The 8,999-nt window shown below is 35.5% G+C and overlaps 1 long non-coding RNA gene across 1 annotated transcript; it reads right to left on the bottom strand.

Annotated features, from left to right (window-relative positions):
• Positions 1–2,752: 2,752 nt before the first annotated feature.
• On the bottom strand, positions 2,753–6,572 carry LOC309836087. Its single transcript, XR_014298093.1, has 3 exons — positions 6,492–6,572; positions 3,177–3,240; positions 2,753–2,886 (listed from the first exon to the last, which is right to left on the bottom strand). It is a non-coding gene; the product is annotated as an uncharacterized lncRNA (long non-coding RNA).
• Positions 6,573–8,999: the final 2,427 nt, after the last annotated feature.

Raw genomic sequence — 8,999 nt, 5'->3', positions numbered from 1 at the left:
CCTCCCTCTTGAGCCTCCCTCCCACCCTCCCTATCTCACCCCTCTAGGTCATCGCAAAGCACCGAGCTGATCTCCCTGTGCTATGCTGTTGCTTTCTACTATATCTGAGCAGCATTAGGATGCAGGGTAAAATGGAGTGTATGTGGTAATATAGGACAAATATTTCATAGAGTGTAGCTTATTGATAATCACCACACGATCCTGTGAGATTTACATGCCTCTTAAAAATATATAGGAGCTCAGTTCATTTTGTGCTGTTTTATTATGTTTTTTAACTTAATTACCATCAAAAAAAATGTTTGTATGCATGTGGTTTGTATGTGTATACCCTTCCTTTACTTTCAGAAACGAATGCAAATACATTTGTATTAAAATTCTTTTTAATTACACTTTTCTTGTTAGGCGATAAAAAAAATTTCTAATAAAAGTTCCCATCTTTTTTTTAGGCATACATAATTACAATATAAATGTGACACCATTCACACCATTATTTCACCCCTATACTCACCTGGATCTAGGTATAGAGCCAGATACTGATTTGGCTTACCTCTATGTCTCCAAATAACTGAGGCAAATACAAAAAAAAAGCCCAAGAAATAAAATTACTCTTAAAATAGCTCAATGAGTTTGTATATTTCAGTTACATTTCCACTTTGTTGAATCATGCTAAATAAAAAAAAAGTTTAACTGTTTTCTTCTCATTCCATGATGCCCTTTTATATACCGCCAGGTACTAATTCTACAGAATTCCTAATATACATGCTTTATTTATATATATTTCCATTTCTAATATCATAGCAAAAGTCAACTTAGCTATTTTAAGAATACTTTACACGTGATATAAATTTTTAATAATAATATCTAATTAGTGTGATACCACAAATCTTAACTTCTTTGTATGTACTATTTCATTATTAAAATATCACTCTCTTGAAATAACAATTGGCAGATGATCATAAGCTTTTTTTTGACTTCATAAACACTCTTAACAACTTCTATTTAATACGCTATTGTCCAAGCAAGTTGATTAATAGAGAATCAAAAACCTGGATTGAGAGTTGAGAGGCGGTTGAGAGTCCTCCTGCCGATGCAGGGGACACGGGTTCGTGCCCCGGTCCGGGAAGATCCCACATGCCATGGAGCGGCTGGGCCCGTGAGCCATGGCCGCTGAGCCTGCGGGTCCGGAGCCTGTGCTCCACAACGGGAGTAGGCCACAACAGTGAGAGGCCCCGTACCACAAGAAACAAAAACAAAAACAAAAATACATCTTTAAGTAGAAAAAAAAAAGCTGTATTTATGAAGATGTTTACAATAGTTTATTTTAGGTTATTTCCAGTTTTTCACCAATTTAAAAAATTGACCAACTCAATTAAAACCTTGTAAATACAATGTTAAAAAGTATAACTATGAATCACAGAATTTAAATTTAGTATGAAAAGAGAAGAATGGCAAATTATATTGAAGCTACGTGGAATTATGTTTATGGACAGCAGGAAGAGAAAATAAAAATGTAAATATTGCTTGATAGGATAATGGAATTAGAGGTAGTCTTTTAAATTTTTCATTCTTATGCTAATTCAATACCTTTATAAAACCCCCAAATCTTCAAACAACACATTTAAAAAAAATTGTGGTAAACTACACAAAACAGAAAATTTATCATTTTAACCATTTTAAAGTGGACCGTTCAGTGATATTAAGTCAACAAATTTTTAAAACTTTCAGAGGGCACCTGAATAAAAGATGTGTTGTCCATTGGTGATTTTAATGTATCTGGTATATAACTAAAGTCACCACAAAACTCTTTCTGGGAAATTGGCAGATCATAAACATAAAAAAATTTATTTTGCTTTATATTCAACCTTATTGTTCTGCTGTTTCAAAATTCAAAGTTACTCACAAGAAAGAGTTAGTTTCATATTAGATTTGGTTTCACAAATGCTCCTCCTGCTATTCATTCTTATCACCAACAAAAAAGGACAATTTGTGACTAACCATAATATGTTCCAGAAAATAAAAAGTTAAGGTCTCTTAGAAACAATACAAACGTTATCAGTAGAAGTGAATTCTAGGAAATTTATGTATTCAGGAGAATGTGAAACTTACACCACTGATTGTTAAAGGCTTTTAAAAGCTTTCTATTACAATTACATTTCGTAACAAAATAATAGGCTTAGTTGTAAAATCCTGGGTTAACTACCATTTGGAAAATTAAATATACATTACAGTAAACATTTAGAAAATTGTTTTCTAAAATGTTCAATCTAGGTAAATAAACTTGTCTGTAGAAGTCTTTTATAAGGATCATACCTATTTCAAGTTTTTTTAATCATTCACAGAAACAAGATATTACCTGATTCAAAAATTTAGGTAAGCATTTCTAAGAAAGAAGCAGGAAACAATGGGAAGGTTGGAACTGAGAAGAAATTTTGTTTCTTGTAGCGCAAAAGGTAATTCTGCATTTAAAAAAAATCATTCCTCAAAAGCACCACTACTAAAATTATCATCAAAGTGCACCCCAAATTACAATTGCAAAGTGTCAGAAGTAATTATCAACCAGGAAATATTTTCAAAATAACGAAGTTTTTATGAGATCCAAACAATAATGTTGGTTAATGTTAACATCTCTTTAAATTCATTTATTATATCTATATTCTATAAATTCTCATAAGTCTCAAAATAATCATAGGCTTCCTAATATGCATGTGGTTAATATTGGCTGCTTTAATTTTAGCACACCAGAAAACATAAGGGGTATAGTTCAGAAAGAGTTACCAACTCTAATAGTAGCTTTTCCTTTTCGGTCACTTCCCCGAATTAGAGTTCTCTTTTTCTGTCTAGCAGCTTTGGATGGTTCCTTCACGATGGAGAAGTTATCCACTGGTACTGAGACAGAAACGATAAATATGCCATTTAAGTTTCAGGTAATTTAGGAGGGTTTGATCTTCATTGGAAATTAAGATACTTTAAGTTAATAAAAGGTTTTCAATCTGCATTTCTGGAAACCTAAATTAAAGCATCACACAGCATTTTCAAAAACAGAAAAGCCATTTCATTTGACTAAACACTTAGTTTTAAGATGGCAGAAAGTACCTTGATAATTTTCTTTTAAGAAAGAAAGAAAAACAAGCCATTAAAGAGAAATTCTTCCGAGAGAACTGAAATGTGTGATATACCTCTGACTTGGCACTCCTTCCATCTGGAGAACTTTCTGGATAACTGCTTTCATCACACAATGATCTAAAGTAAAATAAATTGAAATTAGAGTAATTAGTTCCCAATGAGTGGCTATTTCCATTTAAAACCAAAAGCCAACTAATTATTGCTTTTCCCATAAATTTAAATATGAAATCTACATTATGTAATTATACACTTATCTCCCCCTTTGTGTATTCTAATTTCTTCCTCAGAAACCTAAGATGCCATCTTGCAGACTGCCTCCAGTGGCTACTATTTTGGCAGCAGCAAAGGTCAACTTTAAACATTTTGCATCTAAAGTGGCTTTGGATACCTTTGGATAGAAAGTACAGTCTGAGCACTGTCCAGACACTTAGATACCTAAAGGGCATCTAAGATAACAAACCAAAGTCCTGATATTCCCTCAAAAGCTGCTCCTCCCATCAGCTCCCTTTTTCTAAGTGATACCACCCAGTTGCACACATAATCATCAACGACTTGTCTCCTTGTTACTATTCCCTTCATACCCCACATCTAATCTATCGGCAAGCCTTGTTAGTTACACCCTCAAAACACAACCTGAATTCAACCACTTTTCACTTGCTCCAAACTTCCAGCCTAAGCTAAGCCATAAACATCTCTTTTTTGGACCACTGTGATAGTCTCCTAACTGGTCTCCCTGTTTCTCTTCTTTATCCTCCCAAGTCTATTCTCTATACCAGGTCACCTTATTCAGATACTATTTGGATCATGCCGTTTTCCAGTTCAAAACCCTCTATTCATTTAGAATAATCCAAATCTTTACTCTGGCCTTCGAGACTTTACAAGAGCAGACCCCTGGCTAGCTCCTTGACCTCATGTCATACCACATCTTCTGCACTCAATCCTCTGACCATGTTAGCCTCCTTGCTTTTCCTTAAATACTCCACCCACCTACCTGCCTGCATATTCATTGCCTCCTTCCTTTTCCTTAAATACTCCACCCACCTATATGCCTGCATACTCATGGGCTCCTTGTCCTGGAATGTGCTTACCCCAGATTTTCCATGGCTTGCTCCTCTCTTCATTCAGGTCTCCATTCAAATGCCACTTCTCCAGTGAAGCTGTCCCCTAACAAACCTGTCCAATGGAGTCCTACCTGCCCCCGCTCACTCTCTTTACATTAACATATTTTTGCACCTCCTACTATCTAAAATTATATTACTTATCTGTTTACTCATTTCTATCTGAACTCCTTCACTAGAATGTAAGCTCCATGAGGGCAAGACTTTTGTGTGTCTGGTTCACTGCTTTATCCCTAGTGCCTAAACACGTATCTGGCACACAATAGGTATTAAAATAAATACTTGTGAAACTGACAAACGAATAAAGTACTCCTTGCAAGAATTCAGAGGTTGCACAAGAAAGAAACAATGCTCTTGGTGGAAGCAGGCTTAGTATCTAGGTGCACCTCTTTCTGAGTAGAGATGAGAACAATTTACAAGTATAATTCACTTAAATGAGTAAATTATCTGCTAAAAACATAAGGGACGTACAACATTAGTAAAGTATCGGGGGTTTTTTGTTGTTGTTTTTGTGTTGCTTTTTTTTTTTTTGCGGTACGCGGGCCTCTCACTGTTGTGGCCTCTCCTGTTGCGGAGCAACAGGCTCCAGGCGCACAGGCTCAGCGGCCACGGCTCACGGGCACAGCCGCTCCGCAGCATGTGGGATCTTCCCGGATCGGGGCACGAACCCGTGTCCCCTGCATCGGCAGGCGGACTCTCAACCACTGCGCCACCAGGGAAGCCCAAACGTACCGTTATCTAGGATACAAATAATAACAAATTCAAACAATGTGTGAATAGAGAATACATACTAAAAACCTATCATGAAAGTATGATGGTCAAGAACTCTCGCGGTAAAACGTCAGACAAAAACCAGAACAAATGATCATGACTTCTAGTAGTTCTGGGGCTGAACAACCTACTCATTCAAACTAAAGGGATCATCACAAAAGCACAGGTATTAAAAACTATTACATGAAAGGAAACTATCATGAGTCATTTATTTAAGTGTTGAGTGGACCATCACATTAAAATAACTGGAGTCTTTCAACACCCCATGACATACAGAAATAGCAAGTCAGACATATGGATCTGACAGGATATGATACAACCCCTACAAACTCTCACTACAGAAGAATGGACACACGGTGTAATTAACCAACTAGCCAAATGAATACAAACAGCCAGTAAACCTCACCAGGAAATCAAATGAATACAAAATAAAACAAAATGTGGTTATTCTCCTATCAGATTAAGCCAAGATTCTGTTAAGAAAAGTCTTCAAAATGTCTATACCCTTTTGATGCAACAACTCTCTTTCTAAGAATTTAACCAAAAGAAATAGTCAGAGATATAGGTAGGGACATATATCAGAGTACAATTTGTAACTGAAAAACTGGACAAAGCTTATATACAAGAAAGGATAAGCTATGTGCACTGTGGCATATTCATATAATGGAATACTGAACAATCACAAAAAATGATGCAGGAGATGCAAATTTACTGACTTGCTAAAATGCTCATACTAAATTAACTGAAAAATGTTATAAAATTTGGAGTAATCCTACTTGCATAGAAAATGGAGAGGTACTCATTTTTGTAGTTTTACATTTTTTTACAAGTGCTACAAGCCAGTGTTTGTGAGAGGCAGGCTTCACATCCACTGTTGGGGTGTACTACAGATTGGCATAGCATTTCTGGATGGTAATTTGGCCATGTGTATCAAAAGTCTTAAAAATATGTCACACTCAGGTCATTCCACTTCTAGTTCCTTATTCTACAGAAGTAATCCCGATGGACACAGAGATGTATATACAACGTATTCACAATGTTTCTGACAGGGAAAAACAAACTGTCTAAATCTAATGGCAAAGAATTGATTAAACTATGGGACATCAATATGATGCTATACTACATGATACATCATTAAATGAAAAAAGCAGGACTATGAAATAGCAAGTATACTACAATTTTATTTTTGTTATCCCTAAGTGTACAAAATATATTCATAGAAAAAAAAGACTGAAAGTATATACACCAAAATGAACAGTGATTATGTCTGGGTATTAAGATTATAGGTAATTGTTCTCTTGTAACTCTGCATTTTCTACAATGAATATATGCAACTCATATAGAAAGTTGACAAGCAAAATAAAACCTATCAGAAAAATGAGGCTTTAAAAAAAATTCCTATCATGACAGTATCAAGCCAAAAGCTAAGCATGTATCTTATTAAAAATTCAATTATTTTCAATTTTAGAATTTACTTACAAGCCACAAATCCTCACTAAGAGATTCTGCAAAAGCACTTGCACCCAGGTCACCAATGAGCATGTCGCAGTTCAGAGTGATGCGTCTCAAACCAGCCATACAGTGAAGATCAGGTCTCCTGGAATGAAGACTCTCAGCCCAGGTTTCTTCGTGCCTTCTGATAGTCTGATACTTCAAAGATTTAATGGGACAAAATTAAGATGCTTCAATAAGGAAACAGGGTGTGCCTACTGAGTATGGCTTATTATGTCAGAGATTTACACACACACGTATCAAGCATATGTGCCAGGAGAATCAAGCTGAGAAATTAAACAGTCAGTTCTGGTTTACGAGTCCAGTGACCAACATTCTAGTCCGTCAGTGATTAGATTCCAGTCACTGGATGACCTGTTTCTGGACAGTTATGTAAAGTTGGACAACTCAATTACAGTCTATGAATTATTTTCCTGATCTTCTAAGTCAGGGAATTGGTTCTAAATTCTATCATTGCTGAGGCTCTAAATGTCATCATTCTGTCCCCCACTGGTCTCCAAACACCTGACTGGGCAACCCATAAGAAAACTTTTTAATATGCATCTTATTTATTAACAAATTATATACACGAAGTTCTATACATATACTGTATGTACATTATAAACCACACAGATATTTTAAAAATGATACAAAGGCAAATAGGTTCTAATATTTTCTTTTCCTAAATCTAAGGCATTATTTTATTATTATTATTTTTTTTAAATATTTATTTGGCTGTGCCAGATCTTTACTTGCAGCATGCCGGATCTTTTAGTTGTGGCATGCGGGCTCTTAGTTACGGCATGCATGTAGGATCTAGTTCCTTGAGCAGGGATCGAACCCGGGCCCCCTACATTGGGAGCGCAGAGTCTTAACTATTGGACCGCCAGGGAAGTCCAAGGCATTATTTTAAAAACTGTATTACAAAATAGATCTCACATGCTACCTAGGGTATGCACACAAAGTTTAGAGGCCTGGACTATGCAGAGCCAGCTTGATGTGCCTTGGGAAAATTATGGTTTGACATTTAACCACAAGTACTGTCTTAAAGACATTCAATTCTTTATATTCATAAAATAAATTATGGTAATAGAGAACACTGACTTTAAATGAAAAAAGTCTTATTACATTCTTGAAAAAATAAAAGACTCAAAGTGCCTTTGACACTCTAAAACGAAAATCATTTGTGTCATTTTCCTATTAACAATAGCTTATAAAAGCTCCAAGCAGAAATAACAGCAATCACTTACACAGTGCTTATTAAGTGCCAGGCACTATTCATACAAATTAGTTCATTTAAACCTCATAATGAGGCACAGAGGTTAAGTGATTTGTCCATGGTCACTAGCTATGAAATGGGAGAAAGGGAATTTGAACGTAGGCCATTTGGCTTCGGCACCCAAGTTCTTGACTGTTTTCAACCACAGGGGTCAATGCACTTGCCCTGTATAGGCTCAAAGAATTTTTCAATTTTTAAAATCTAAATTTAAACATTTCCAGCTTTGTGGGCTATACAGTTTCTGTTGCAATTACTCAACCCCACTGGCGTAGGGTGAAAGTAGCCATAACTACCATGTAAACAATGGGTGCGACTATGTTCCAAAAAAACTTTCTAAACAATGGGTGCGACTATGTTCCAAAAAAACTTTCTTTACCGGGCGACAGGCTGGATCTGGCCCACCAGCCATAGTTTACCTATCCCTGATCTGCACCATCAAACTATTAAAAAGGCTTCATGTCAAATTATTAAATAACTTTAGGCCTAAATACAGTCATTATAACCACTGTAAAGTTGGTAAGGCATTATTTTAAAAACTGTATTTACAAATTGCTGGTGTAGTGATTTTATTAGTTTATAAACTACAGCAGCTAATAAACACTTGATTCATTTAAGTCTTGAAGACTATAATGGCATAGTTTTTTGACAGTATCACAATCAGTGTTTTCAGTAACTAAAACTACATAAAAATATTATTATGTATTATATATTAAATCTCTTATTTCTAAAATTAAGTGGACTATCTTTACTAAATGGTAGAATCCCAAACTGAAAACTGGTCATATTCTTTCAACAAAACGAAAGCTGCACTCACAGGTATCAAAAGACAAAAATTAACTGCCATTTGTACCAATATATTAATGTGCTTCAATCACATATGTTTTCATGAAAGTTCAAACATAAAAAAATCACCTTTAAGATCTTGGCCATGTGATCTGCTCCCTGCCATGTCAGATTACACCCCGTGAAGTTTACTGTCTTATGAGTGATAGAGTTCTTTACACCTTGACAAATAACAGAAAAACACACACACACACACACACACACACACACACACTAAGATGAAGAGCCTATACATTTGTCAATCTTGACTTATTTGCTTTTCTACGTACCTTTTGAGAGATAGGAAAAAAAAGAAAAACCTAAAAATCTTAAGACTCTTCCTATTTTCATTTCCAATGATACATGCCAATCTTGATGATCAATCAGCGATTTAA

This window comes from Grampus griseus (assembly GCF_964374135.1).
Source record: "Grampus griseus genome assembly, chromosome: 18".
Lineage (NCBI taxonomy): Eukaryota > Metazoa > Chordata > Mammalia > Artiodactyla > Delphinidae > Grampus > Grampus griseus.
This window is presented reverse-complemented; position numbering and strand designations above follow the sequence as displayed.